Here is a 15854-nt window from a genome sequence, read left to right as displayed (position 1 = left end):
CACTATACTTCCCATTACCAGTCTAAAAGGATTAAAAATCATCTTGTAGAAGGGTACTATGTTTGCATTCACAAGTGAAAAAGTGGAATGGAGAAATGAAGCAAGCATCTGAATGATTTTGTGACCCTGTTCTTAGACTCTGAAATATTGGGATATTTAGGACACTTTTCATGCTATGTACACATTTATATAAATTCTAAATTTCATTTTCTGTATGTAAACGCAAACTTCTATTTGTTAATTTAAGTCCTTTAAATCAATATATCTATTAGTTGACTCAAAAAGCCCATGCTTGCATTTACTTCTCACTTACCTGTACTTCCTCTCGGCCAGTCTCCAGGGTCACACAGCTTCTGTGCTATGTGGGTAAAGTTCTTTAAAAATGTTATTTAAGAAAAAATAAAGATTATTTAGAAATAACAACACAGAATCAATGCTTGTGCAGGCATATACCCAATGAGACTGGCAGAGAGACGACACTGACTGTGTCTAAGAAAATTACACAGACTAGATATAAACAGCCAAAAAATATTTTATTCAAGCCTGCTGCAACAGGGGAGAGAGATTAAATTCAACTCTCTTGAAACAAAAGGCAAGAGAGCTTTAAGCACTGGGGTGAAATTACGGAAAAATACTGGAGGACACTGGAGGAAGGTTGGTCAGTGTGATTAGGCCATCTGTGATTGCTAATCGGCACATAGTGAATTTAGGCTTCTTCCCTCCCACAGAAACTGAGAGATAGGATCCCTATCTTTCTTGATAATTTCATTCCAGAGAGATGCCTCCCAGGTCTTTGAGAAAAACATTCCTGGTTTATAGAACTAGCAAGAAGATTTATATCTCAAAAGGACAGGTGAATATATATTTATATACATAACTGCAAGTTTTAGTTAGAAAAAAAACTGTCCAAAGTTTAATAAAACTGAGGGGAATGTTAAGGTCTTTTTGGTCAGCTCTAAATATTTCATAACTTTCTTCAACTTAAAATAATATTTGAGTTTCTCTAACAACAGAAAACAGTAAATTTTTCGCCTGAAAGTAAAATGGCCATCTTCTAGCTAATTCCCAAGCTTTAAAAATAAACTTTTTTTTTTTTTTTTTTTAACAATCACATAGTGTGTGGCATTTCTTGGAGAAGAAAGTCATAGACCTAATAAATTAATTGCTATATCAGAATAAATAATTAGGCAAAAATTAACCAGAACATGTATACACACCCAGGTAGAGGGGTTTCCCATTTTTTCTCAAGACTAGTGCAGATTATAAAATAATAATAATAATAGCATTTTCTGAAATAATATAAAATAGTAAATGGACCTTAACTTCTATAATTCTTCTCCTATCCATAAAGTATAGAAAATTATCTAATTTTAAAATAAGAAAAATTTTAGTGGGAAATCTGTGAAGAAATACTATTGGCAAAAATTATCAAGTTTAGTTTTCTACTTCTAATATATTTAATGCTTTTGTAATTGTTCAATTCAGTAGTTCGCTTGTGGTATAATCTTTGTGATAAAAATATGAGTAACCTTGTCTATCATATTAATAATATTTGTATGTGTAAGTAGAGTCTCTAATTAATTGAGTTAATGTCTTTAATATTTTTGAATATCACCATGAAGAAATATTCAAAATAAACATAAACATGAAAAAAGTGACTTGAAGCTTTCTTAGTTAGTCACAGAGAGAATCTATTTGAAAGTCACAAACCAGATCATATTGTTTTCTCTTAAACCAGGCCCGTTACCATTCTTTCACACTGCTTTGTCCATTGACATAAAATGTACTATTTAAATACAGCATCAGGAAATTATTTCTGAAATGAAACAAGTTGATCTTCACTCAAGCGCAGCAAGAAAATATGATTGATATACTGTGTCTTTTGGGAAGGAAGGTGAGAGGAAGAAATAAATACAAAGTTGTTAGAAAAGAAGAAAACTACAACAAAAGAAAAAAGTGCTAGCAATATTTCATGTTTTATCTAAAAATTAGGAGTTTCCCAGAACAAGTTGTTACTTAGAAAATTTATAACCATACTTTAATTTTGTTGTTTAAGTTATTTGTTAAAACTACTTAAATAACTAGAAGGTAGATGTTTAGATTTATGAGAGCAAAATTTTCCAATATTTTGAAAACCAAAAATCAGAAAGAAAGCCAAATCTTATACATTATTGGTCATAAGGAAGCAAAATTTTCTTGGCCATCATAATATACAAGATTTATTTTAAGGAATTTTCCTTCACTAAAGACTTTAAATTGGCATTTTAGTTTCTTCTGGTCTTCTCATCTAGGATGTAACAGCCAAGTTTATTGATTCTGCCATGAGTAATTATTGTCCTCCAGCATTTAAAAAAAAAAAAAGCTTTTTATGCAATGTTGTAGAAGGTTCCTTTTAAAGGAAAGTTCATCTACATGAAAACACATAGGAGATGACCAATACCAGATTGGAATTTTTTAACACTTTCTAACTAAATTTAACCCCACCTTTCTCACTGTATCATGTAACTAAAGGAATTATAAATGTTTTTAAAAATTAACTGGAGTTATCGTTGTGTTATCAGTGCAATTCAGAAATTTTATCTAAAATGTCTAAGATGGACGAAGGTTGCAGTCTTTTCTCAAGCATCTTTATGAAGGACAGTAACAAAAATATTCATAAAATTACTTCCTTGAAGTTAAAACTGGTCAATCTATAGACTGGAAATGTGGTTAAATCAGTGATTTTCTAACTGCAGAGTACTAGAATCACCTGAGGAACTTTTAACATTCTCACTAAGGATGCTACACTTAATACCAATGAAATCAGAATGTCTGGGGGTGGAAGAGGATCACCAGAAATTTTCAAAGATCCTCGGGTGGATTAAATATGGGAACCACTGAGTTTAAAGGCACCAAGCCTAGCATTAGGAAAAAAAAAAAAAAAGCCTGTATTTGGATGTATTGACACCCACATTTTTTGAAGTATTAAAGTATAAGCTGAGTGACAAATGAATAAGGATGCTACCAAGGGTTTTGACAAAATAAATTACATGAATTGAAAGTTCACTTTAACTTTGATTTCTTGATAATTCACTTTGTCAATTTTTAGGCTTACAAACAGAGCTTAAAGGCTGTTGCATATTGGCTATGCAAAACCCCATCCAGAGTCTCCTCCAATCTCCTTTTACTTTACAGATAAAATCAGATAGGAATAGTATATTGAACTAGATCATTCTGTTGTGATTTTTGTCTTGTTACATGAAGCTCCCTTTAATAATACAGTGAATCTGATACTAGGTTTGACAAGTTATAAAACTTTGAGAAGCATTTAAAAATAATCAACCTCATTAGTTTTCATGTTTCAAGAAAGAAGATTCTATAAAGACCTAGTTTACAGAACCCTGTATTTCAAAATTATTACCCATAAAAAACAATAAAAATAATCTGATTGGAATACCAGGGAAAGTATTAATAAAAGGTGTAGTCCAAAATCAAGGGTAAAGATTAACGTTTTCATACTTTTTTCTGGGAAATGAGAGACTTGATTGGCTGATGTATCCTAAATCTCCAAACTTAAGATATCTCTCGATGTAATGAAATTTTTATACTTTATATGACCATCATGTGCAGTGTTTCAGGGTTGTGGTTGTTTTTTTGCATCACTGTGTTCATCAGCATAGTTTAACTGTTAATGCTAAAATTTTACTGGTCTACCAAAATACAGGCTTATTTACGGGGACCTGTCGGGTGTGAGGTGGTAGGGGAGAGGAATGTTATGCTGTTCCATGCTGTCATTCAGACCCAGTTCTTTCCATCCTGTGGCTTTTCCATTTATCAAGTATGTGCTGTCCTCTGCAGACATTCCGAAGTTGTCAGAAAGAGAAACATCCTAAGCTTGTTTCTTTCTTGCTCACATCACCATCTAATGGGCATGGTCGATGGCAGGAGGGAGTGGGGAGTCAGTCCTCTGCTCTCTGTGGTCCATCAGGCACCCAGGTGTCTTCAGTATTGTGGCACTGGCATTATCAAGGGCTCAGTCTTCCACTGGAAACTTTACCTCCAACTGGTAAACAAGGGAAAAGAAAGAGAGAGAGAAAGATTGAGAGAGAGAACTGTAAGAGGTAACCTCACTTCTGCTCACTTTCACTTGTCCAGAACGCAGTCATATGGATTTGCCTAATGTCAAGGGGGTTGCACAATGATGCCCATTGGTACTTCCTGGAAGAAGAAATGAAATACAAATATTGCTTAGCTGCAGCATTGTCACTCTCAATTATCATCTATTTCAAATGGTTGTATCACCTAAGGAGAAAATAATATACCAATAGGCCTATTTTCAAAAATTTTCTTTAAAGCAACCATGCATTACAATATAAATTTATTGGCATTGTACTGAACTTAGAATTAGCAGATAAAATCCAGGATGCCCAGGCAAATCTGAATTTCATATAAACAATAGGTATTTTTTAATATAAGTATTCTCCAAAATTACATGGGCCAAACATATGAAAAATAATCATTGCTTACCTGAAATTCAAACTTATTGGGTGCCCAGTATTTTTATTTGCTAAATCTGGCAATTCTAGCCTGAAAACTTTAGTTTTTATTATTATTGCTACTGTAACACATGCTCAATGATATCAATATGAATTATGGAAAATGTAAATATCATATGTTGTCCCTCAATTACTTTTAAACAAACAACACTGCTTCAAGCCAAAATGTGAAATCTCGACTACTGTCAGCTACTTAAATCTAATTTATGTCAGCCTAGAAGTTTTATTAATAACTAGTCTTTAGCATTATATAAGATTTAATATTTTAATTAAATTTCAGTGGAAACACCTTAAAATAATATTGTGCAACTTTGATTTCATTTCAATATATGTGTTCTGCTTTTTTGGAGGAAAAATTGCAGAGAACTGCAAATTATCAGGCTTAACATAAATTAAGAACGCTGAAACCTTCACTGATCCTCAAACCAAGAGCTGCCCATAAAGTGTCACTGCTGAGATTGGATTGCTCCCACATGCTCCCTCAGTGATTTTTATATTTTAATAAGACTGTTCATTATAGTTAGCTTCTTATGTTGGACCCATTAGATATTTATGGGAAATAGCATATCATTATCTCCATTGCATTCTGAGCCATTTGGGATGCTTTTAAGTTAGGGTGATTTTTTTTCCCTGTCTTAATTTACACACACTAGTGCCTATGTGCCTATTCAGCTTATTTCTGTCTTCAGGTTCTTTGATCCTATTTTTCAACTTTATTGTGTTAACATGGCTGATGAACAGTGTAGCTGACTGCTAGATAGGAGTAGCTTCGAAGTCAGTTAATTCAAAAATTTACTATCCTGAGACAGGGACTGACATCCTAAGTCCTTTATTATTATTTTTTTCTCTCTCTCTCTACAATATAAAACTTCATCAGCGAACATTCACTGGCATCTCCATATTTCTTCAAATTCAATATTGGAGACCCAAACATAAAAACGATGATTTGTATAGTACATGACCATAAGAACCTAGGATATTTAGAGCAATACTTACTACATGTAGAACCAAAAAGCAAACACAACATATGCTCAACAATTACTAGTGAATGATCAAACCAAAAGTAAATCTAGCACAATTGAACAGTTTTTAATGTTGGAATTTGAACTTATACAAAGTTCTAAAATATATAGCTGCTTATTTGTCATTTTCATATAGTAAAGAATCATGAAATTTAAACTGGATTTTAGCAAAGCTATACAGTTATTCTTGTAAATGATGTGGGGATGGGGGCTAGGGAGATGATACTGTACCTAGGCAGCAAATTACTCTTTCTTCTTATTTATTCATTATTCGTTACCCACAAACATCCAATATCTTAATTGCGTTTACTCTTTATTTTCTGTCCCATCTGGCCTGGTCAACACCCCCATGGGATCCAGAAATTTTTTATACCCCATACATGTTACATTATTGCCTAGTTTTTCTTTATGTTTATTGTGAATGGTAGCCAAGAATTGTTTTTTAATAAATAAACATTTACTCAAAGAATTGAATAGTTGGAATTCAAATCTAAAATATAGACTTCATCGCTACCCCAAGAAGGTCATAAATAAGTATGTGTGTGTGTGTGATCATTCCTCTTCTTTACCACTGGATCATCAGTGACAATAATTTCAGGATATTGATTTTATAGAGCAGTATAATTCCCATTTTTCCCAAATTTAGATACTGATATAGAATTACTGACTTTTATCTTTGCCAAATATACAACCAGACATAATATTACTGTTTGAGATATATATCATTTTATAAGACTTCTGGGAAGATGGTGGACTAGAGGTGCCCAGGGTGCATTCCTCCTACAGAAGGTGATCGAAAAGGGCCCACCACCACCACCACTCTAATCGCTGGAGCCATTGTCAAGTCCGAGAACTGCAGACCATCACAGAGGAGCTCCCCACACAGTAGCAGTCTTGTGGGTGGTCCACTGCTGCAGCTGCAGACACCACAGCCCCACGGAGGCCACTACAACCTATGCAGCCACCACCATGCAGAAACCTAGCTGATGCCACAGACACCACAGACACTCTGGAGGCAACTACAGGTGTTCTACTGCTGCCACTGCTACCACGGACACTATAGACATGCAAGGGGCCACTGAAGTTGCCACCACCACAGCACTACTGCTGGTAGGGCCAGGCAGCCACCACTGTTGTGTGAGCAGCTTGCCATTTCTGGAACAACCAATGTCAGGCAGGCAGTCCCCCATAGTCACTGCCACAGCCACCATCACATCAATGGCTGCTTGACACCACAGCAGCTACTGCTGCTGTGTAGGTGTACCACTGACCAACCAACTGCACTGACACAAAGATAGTTATCAGCAGAGTCCAGGGAGAGAGGTAAGCAAGCACAGACCTGCAACCCAGTTGCCTGACCTACAGCAGGGATTACGTTGTCTCACACAGTAATATACCTGGGGATGGGAGTTATGTGGGTAGCCCACATAACTGCCTTGATCCAGGGAGATATACCTGCAGAACCACTGGAGAGTGCAGAAACCCAGGACAGCAAAAGAGAAAGGAAGAAATTTCCCAGTGCACCTATCAGGGTCAAGGGACACTAGCTGAGGTGTCAACAAGACCACCCAGGGTCATCCAGCACAAATAAAAAGTGACAGGGCCCCCAGACACTTTTCCCAAGAAGCTGAATGCTTGCACATGTCCTTGATGAACCAACACAGTGTCACTAACCTCAGAAAGGAATCAATACGTGGCCAGTGCCCAGGCCATGAAGACACTCACATGAAAATCCAACATTTAATACAGCTGAAGTATCCACATGGAAACTACAATACTATGTATTGTATGTAATACTACCTGGAACTTGGAATACTGAACATCCTACTCAATGGTCAACATAAAACAAATCCGCAGGAGAAAGTCTCTCTCCTCAAAGCCCACTCCAGAGTAATAGAAGAAGCAACTGTTCTACCAGGTGATCAGATACCAACATGGAAATACTAGAAATATGAAGAAAAAAAAAAAAAAACTCCAAAAAATATGAGTCCACTAAAGGAATACAATAACTGTCAAGTACCAGACCCCATAGAGCAAGAAACCCTTGAAATGATTGAAAAGGAATTTTGAGTAGAAATCTTAAGGAAACTCAGTGAGATATGAGAAGACTCAGACAACAAAACAAACTGAGCAAAACTAGCCAGGGTATGAAGGAGGAAATTACAAAGAGATTAATAGTTTAAAAAGTAGCAGAACTTCTGGAACTGAAGGAGTCATTCAATGAATTAAAAGTCATAACCAAGAGCTTAAGCAGCAGGCTAGAGCAATCAGGAGAAAAAATTTCTGATCTTGAAGATGATCTTTTCAAAATACCTCAGATGGACCCCCCCCCAAAAAAAAATTAAAAATGAAGAAAATCTTAGATATGCAGCAGACATCCTTAAGTGCACAAATATCTAAATCATGAGTGCTCCAGAAGGGGAAGAGAAAAGAAAAGGCAATGAAAACATATTCAAAGAAATAATAGCAAAAAATTTACCAGGTATAGGGAGAGACACAGACTTTTAGATACAGGAGGCTCAAAGATTCCCAAATAAATTCAATCCAAATAGGTCCTCTTTAAGGCACATTAGAGTCAAAAGTCAAGTCACCTAGAAGGGAGTCCCCAACAGACTAACAGCAGATGTCTCAACAGAAATTCTACAGGCCAGAAGAGAATGGGATGATATATTCAAAATACAAAAAGAGAAAACAAAACAAACAAATGAAAACCCTGCCAGATAAGAATACTATAATTAGCAAAGCTATCCTTCAGAAATGAAGGAGAAATAGTTTATTTACCAAACAAACAAAAACTATAAGACCAACATATGGCCAGCCCTACCAAAAATCTTTAAGGAAGTCCTGAACCTGGAATCCAAAAATGATCATCACTACCATGAATACACATGAAAGAACGAAAACCCCAGCGGTAGAACAAACATGCAAATGAGGAAGAGAAAGAAATTATATCTTACCTCCTCCAAAAACCAACAAAGAGCAAAGACAAATAATGAAAGGGAAAGAAAGGAACAAAAGATATTTAAAACATCCAAAGGAAAATAAGTAAAATGCCATGAGTAAGACAATACATTTCAGTAACAACTCTAAATGTGAACAGATCAAATTTCCCACTCAAAAGACACAGAATGATGGATTAGATTAAAAAGCTAGACCCAACTATATGCTAGCATAAAAAGAGACACTCAGACTATTGGAGCGGAATAGAGACCCAGAAATCACCTCAGGCTTACAGCCATCTGATATGTGACAAAGGGAACAAAAACCTACTTTGGGGAAAAGACTGCCTCTTCAGTAAGTGGTGCTGGGAAAATTGGATATCCATATGCAGAAGAAAGAAACTAGACATGCATCTTTCACCATATAATAAAATCAGCTCAAAATGGATTAAAGACTTAAGTATAAGACCTGAAACTGTAAAATTACTAAGGGGAAATATAGGTGAAAAACTTCAGGAACTTGGTCTGGGCACAGACTTTATGAAGGTGAGGCTGAAAGCTCAGGCAACAACAACAAAAATAAACAAATGGGACTATATCAAACTAAAAAGCTTCTGCACAGCAAAGGAAACAATCAACAGAGTGAAATGACAACCTACACAGTGGGAGAAAATTATTGCTAACTATTCATCCAACAAGGGATTAATATCCAAATATACAAAGAACTCAAGCAATTACACAGTAAAAAACCAAATAATTAAAAACTGGGCAAAGGAGCTGAATAGACATTTTTCAAAGGAAGACATACAAATGGCCAACAGGTACATGAAAAAATGCTCAACATCACTAGCCATCAGGGAAATGAAAATTAAAACCACATTGAGATATCATCTCACCCCAGTTAGACTGGCTATAATCAAAAAGACGGAGAATAACAAATGCTGGCCAGGGTATGGAGAGAAGGGAGCACTCCTACACTGTTGGTGGGACTATAAATTAATACAACCACTATGGAAAACAGTATGGAGGTTTCTCAAACAACTACAGGTAGATCTTCCATATTATCCAGCAGTCTGACTTCTGGGTATATACACAAAGGAATGGAAATCATCATGTTGAAGGGACACCTGCACTCCCATGTTCATCGCAGCTCTGTTTACAATAGCCAGGTGTAATGTCCATCAATAGATGATTGGATAAGGATAGTTCAGAGTAGCATACCATGGAATACTACTCTGCCATAAAGAAGAATGTAATTCTCCCACTTGCAACCACATGGATGAGCTTGGAGAAACTTATGTTGAATGAAACAAGAAAAGCACAGAGAGATAAATACCACACGTACTCGCTCAAAAATGGGAGCTAAGAGAGAAGAAAGGCAGGAAAGAAAGACCATAGTGGTGTGTTGGACTTACAGAGGGAGAGAGCACATGTAGGGATACAAAGTGGAGTGGGGGAAAGGTGGATGGGGAGGGAGGTCAGGGATAATTGGGTGTGGGACATGGGGTATAATCGCAATTTGTGGTAATGGGAATGCTTCCAGTATGGATCTGGCCATTGCATCTTGGGCACAAGTGGTGACAATCAGCTTTGTATCTCATGAATATTCATAACCAGTAAAAAAAGTTTTAAAAAGAAAATTGATATAATGCCAGGTGTAATACAATATCTTTCAATAACAACTCTAAATGTTATTCAATAACAGCTTGAAATGAATGGATCAACTTCCCTACTCAAAAGACACAGACTGATGGATTAGATTAAAAAGCTAGACCTAACTATATACTATTTACAAGACACATCACCTGTAAAGACACACACAGAATAAGGGTGAAGGAGTGAAAAATATATGCAACACAAATGGAAATCAAAAATGAACAGAAGAGGGACGACCCCGTGGCTCACTCGGGAGAGTGTGGCGCTGGGAGTGCAGCAGCGCTCCCGCTACAGGTTCGGATCCTATATAGGGATGGCCGGTTTGCTCACTGGCTGAGCGCGGTCACAAAAAAAAAGGACAAAAAAAAAAAAAAAAATGAACAGAAGCTATTGTTACATCAGATAAAATAAATTTTAAACCAAAAACCATAAAAAGAGACAAAGGCCATTATATAATGATAGAGGGATCTATCCAACAAGAAGACATAACAATCACAAATATATATGCGCCCAACAGCAGAGCACTCAGATAATTAAGGAAACAGTATTTGACCTAAAGAAAGAAATAGACCCAATTACCATAATAGTTCAGGACCTGAACACCCCGCTATCAACATTGGACAGATCATCTAGGCAACACATTAACAGAGAAGCACAGGATTTTAACTATCATACTTTAGACCAATTGGTCTTGGCAGACATCTACAGAATAATTCATCCAACACCCACAGAATATACATCCTTTTCATCAGCTCATGGAACATTCTACAGTACAGTCCACATGTATAGACCACAAATCAATTCTTAACAAAATTTTAAAAATTGAATAATTTTAAATATCTTTTCAGACCACAATGGGTTAAAATTAGAAATCAGTAACAAGTGAAATTCTGGAAACTACACAAACACATGGAAATTAAACACCAAGCTCCTGAATAACATATGGGTCCAAAAGAAATTAAACAGGAAATCAAAATTTCTTGAAACTAATGAAAATAAAGACACATCATACCAAAACCTGTAGGATACTGCAAAAGCAGTATCAAGAGGGAAGTTGATTGTAATAAATGCTTACATCAAAAGAATAGAAGGATTTCAAATAAACAACCTAATGTTATTCCTCTAAGAACCAGAAAAACAAGAACATCCCAATCCCCAAATCAGTAGTCAGAAAGAAATAAATATCACAGCAGAACTAAATGAAATAGACTCCAAACAAAATGCAAAAGATCAATGAAACAAAACTTTGTTTTTTCGAGAAGATAAACAAAATACATAAACCATTAGTTCAGCTAAGAAAAGAAGAGAGCAGACCCAAATAATAAAAATTAGAAATGAAAAAGGAGACATTACAACTGATAACCACAGAAATATGAAGAATCATTAGAGATTATTATAAACAACTATACAACAACAAAATTGAAATCCTGGAGGAAATGGATACATTTATGAACACATGCAAACTGCCAAGACTAAACCAAGAAGACATAGAAAAGTTGAACACAACAATAACAAGCAGTGAGATTGAAGCAGTAATCAGCAGTCTCCCAACAAAGAAAAGCCCAGGACCAAATGTCTTTGCTGCTGAACTCTACTAAACATTTAAAGAGGAATTAATACCATTTATCTTCAAACTATTCAAAAATATTGAAACAGAAGCCTTTCTCCTAAACTTATTCTAACAGGCCAGCATCACCCTGATACCAAAACCAGACAAAGGTACAACAGAAAAAGAAAGCTATGGGTAAATATCTTTGATGAACATGGAAGCAAAAATCCTCAATAATGGGCTGGCCCCATGGCTCATTCAGGAGAGTGAGGTGCTGGTAGTGCTGAGGCTGCGGGTATGGATCCTATATAGGGATGGCCAGTGCACTCTCTGGCTGAGCCTGGTGCAGACCACACCATACCCAGGGTTGTGATCCCCTTACCAGTCAAAAAAAAAAAAATCCTCAATAAAATATTAGCAAATGAATAATAAAAAAATAAATAAAATAAAACAAATAAAAAAAAATATTATGCACCAGAATCAAGTGGGATCCATCCCAGAAATGCAAGGATGGCTCAACATGTGCAATACAACAAATGCTATACACCACATCAACAAGATCAAGGATTAAATCCATATGATTACCTCAATAGATAAAAAAAGAGTATTTGACAAAATTTACCATCTCTACATGAGAAAGCCTCCCTGCAAATTGGATATAGAAGAAAAGTATCTCAATACAGTAAAAGCCATATATGACAAACACAGTGCTGTCGGGCCTTAAAAACTAACGCCACCTTAAGTGACATTACAAGCGGCACCATTCACAAGGGCGTATTAACGTGGCAGCCTAGGACGGCGCAGGGAGGAAGTAGGGTGAGGGTGTCTGCAGGAACCTTGCCTTAGCCCTTATTGGCCAAATACATGCTTCTGCGCTGGCTGGTGAACACTGCGTGATTGCAATAGCTAGGCATTGAGACAGGATGCATACCCTTGACCTTTAAGCTGATTGGAGGATGTAAAAACCTCCCTTCCCCATTTGCCTTTAAAAGCAAGTGCTTGTGTGATAATAAATAGAAGTACTGGACAGAACCCCCGCCGCATCTGGCTGCGTCTGAGTGTCCTTTAAACCGGGCTGGTTGGGGCCGGTGGTGTGCTCACCTCTCTTCACGGCTCTATTCCCCCATCTCCTTCCAAAGGGGACAGGAGGGAAAGAGTAATCTGGGCCATTTGCTCGCCCACCAAAGATCGAGGCTAGGGCTGTTCGGGTCGGCCGGTGGTGGACCCGACACAGTGCCAATATCATTCAGAATTGGGAAAAACTGAAAGCTTTTCTCTTAAGAATGGGAATAAGACAAAGATGCCCACTTTCACCCCTCCTACTTAACATAGTATTGGAAATACTAGCCAGAGCAATCAGGTGAGAGAAAGAAATAAAAGGGCATCCAGGTCAGATAAAACAAAGTCAAATTATCCCTGTTTGCAGATAACATGATCCTATATATAGAAAAAGCTAAAGACTCTACAAAACAAACAAACAAACAAAGAAACAAACAAAACACTTAGAGATGATAAACAATTCCAGTAAGTTGCACGATACAAAATCAATATGAAAAAACCAGTAGCATTTTAATACTACAGCACTGAACCAACAGGAAAAAAAAAAAAAAAAAAAAAAAAAAAAAAAAAAAAAAATCAAAACTAGCCCATTTACAATAGTCACCAAAAAAAAAAAAAAAAATTCATATGGATCAATTCAACCAAGGAGGTGAAAGATCCCTTCAGTGAGAAGTACTTATCACTGTTGAAAGGAATTAAAGAGGACACAAAAATATGGAAAGACATTCCATGCTCTTGGATAGGAAGAATTAAGTTTGTGAAAATATCCATAGTACCCAAAGCTATCTACAGATTCAACTCAAAACCTATCCAATGACATTCTTCACAGAAGTAGAAAAAGCAATCCTAACATTCATATGGAACAGCTCCAATAGCCAAAGCAATCCTGAGCAAAGAAAAAATAAAGTAGGAGGCATAACACTACTTGAATTAAAATAATACTATGAAGCTATAGTAACCAAAATGGAGTGGTATTAGAATAAAAACAGACACACAGACCAATGGAACAGAATACAGAACCCAGAAATCAACCTACAAACTTATAGTCAACTGATCTTCAACAAAGGCACCAAGAAAATACATTGGTGAAAAGACCACCTCTTCAATAAATGACATCCATATGTAGAATAATGAAACTAGACCTGTACTTCTCATTATATATCAAAATCAACTTAAAACGGATTAAAGATTTAAATATAAGACTTGAAGTATTCATGAATATGACCCCAACGGCATGGTCAACAAAAGGAAAAATAAACAAATGAAATTATATCAAACTAAAAAGCTTCTGCACTGTATATCCAGAATATACAAGCAACTGAAGCAACTTTACAACAAAAAAAACAAGTAACCCAATTTAAAAATGGGCAAACCTCATTCCAGTTAGGATGGCTAATATCCAAAAGACTGTGAATGATAAATGCTGGCAAGGTTGCGGGAAAAAAAATGAACTTTCTACACTGTTGGTGGGACTTCAAAATGGTTCAGCCTCTATGGAAAATGATATGGAGGTTCATCAAACAATTGCAGATAGATCTATATGACTCAACTATCCCACTGTTGGAAATATACCCAGAAGAATGGAAATCATCAAGTTGAAGGTATACCTGTCCTCCAATGTTCATTGCAGCAATATTTACAATAGCTAAGAGTTGGAACCAGCCCAAATGTCCATCATCGGATGAGTGAATATGGAAAATGTGGTATATCTACACAACGGAATACTACTCTGCTACAAAAAAGAATGAAATACTGCCATTTGCAGCAACATGGATGGACCTAGAGAAAATTATATTAAGTGAAATGAGTCAGGCACAGAAAGAGAAATACCACATGTTCTCACTTATTTATGGAAGCTAAAAATTAATAAATAAATACACAAATAAAATGGGGAGGGGCGAGGGAAGAAGACACAACAATCACAATTCCTTGAAGTTGTTATGACAAGTGAACAGATATGAGATTGTTGGGAGGGAGTGGGGAGAGGGATGGGGGAGGGAAGGTTTGGTAATGTTCCACAAAAATCAACCACATTGCATATTGATAAAATAAAATAATTTTTTTTAACAAAGGAAAAATTAAAAAAGGATATTTCAATTAAAAAATAATAATAAATAAATAAATACCTGAAAGCATTAAACTCCTAAAAGAAAACATAGGGGAAAGGCCTCAGGAAGTAGGACTGAGCAAAGACTTTATGAATATCACCCCAAAAGCACAGGCAACAAAATAAAAAAATAAATGGGAGTATATCAAAGTGAAAAGCTTCTGCACAGCAAAAGAAACAATTAATAGAGTGAAAAGACTCCTACAGAGTGGGAGAAAATATTTGCAAACCATGTGTCTAACAAAGGATTAATATCCAGAATATACAAGGAACTCAAACAACATAACAGTAAAAAACAAATGACCCAATTAAAAAATGGGCAAAGAAGCTGAATAGGCATTTCTCAAAGGAAGACATACAAATGGCCAACAGACACATAAAAAAATGCTCAGCATCACTAATCATCAGGGAAATGCAAATCAAAACCTCATTGAGATGTCATCTCACCCAAGCTAGACAGGATATTATCAAAAAGACAGAGAATAACAAATGCTGATGAGAATGCAGAGAAAGGGAAACTCTCCTGCGCTGTTGGTGGGACTGTAAATTGGTGAAGTCCTTATGGAAAAAAGGATGGGGGTTCCTCAAACAGGTACAGTTAGAACTGCCATCCGATCTGGCAGTTCCACTGCTGGGTGTATACCCAAAAGAATGTCAAAAGGATGCCTCTACTCCTATGTTTATTGCAGCTCTATTTACCATAGCCATGGGTTGGAAACAACCTAAATGTCCATTGTTGGAGGTCTGGATATGGAAAACATGGTATATTTACACAATGGAATTCACCCTGCCATGAAAAAGGATAAAATTCTGCCATTGGCAGCAACATGGATGAACTTAGAAAAAAATCATGTTAAGTGAAATAAGTCAGGCACAGAAAGAGAAATCCTGCATGTCCTCCCTCATAAGTGAGACCTAAGGAAGGAAGGAAGGAAGGGAGGGAGGGAGGGAGGGAGGGAGGGAGGGAGGAAGGGTCACAGTATGTCG

Source organism: Cynocephalus volans, chromosome 6 (genome assembly GCF_027409185.1).
Source record: "Cynocephalus volans isolate mCynVol1 chromosome 6, mCynVol1.pri, whole genome shotgun sequence".
Taxonomy (NCBI): domain Eukaryota; kingdom Metazoa; phylum Chordata; class Mammalia; order Dermoptera; family Cynocephalidae; genus Cynocephalus; species Cynocephalus volans.
This window is presented reverse-complemented; position numbering follows the sequence as displayed.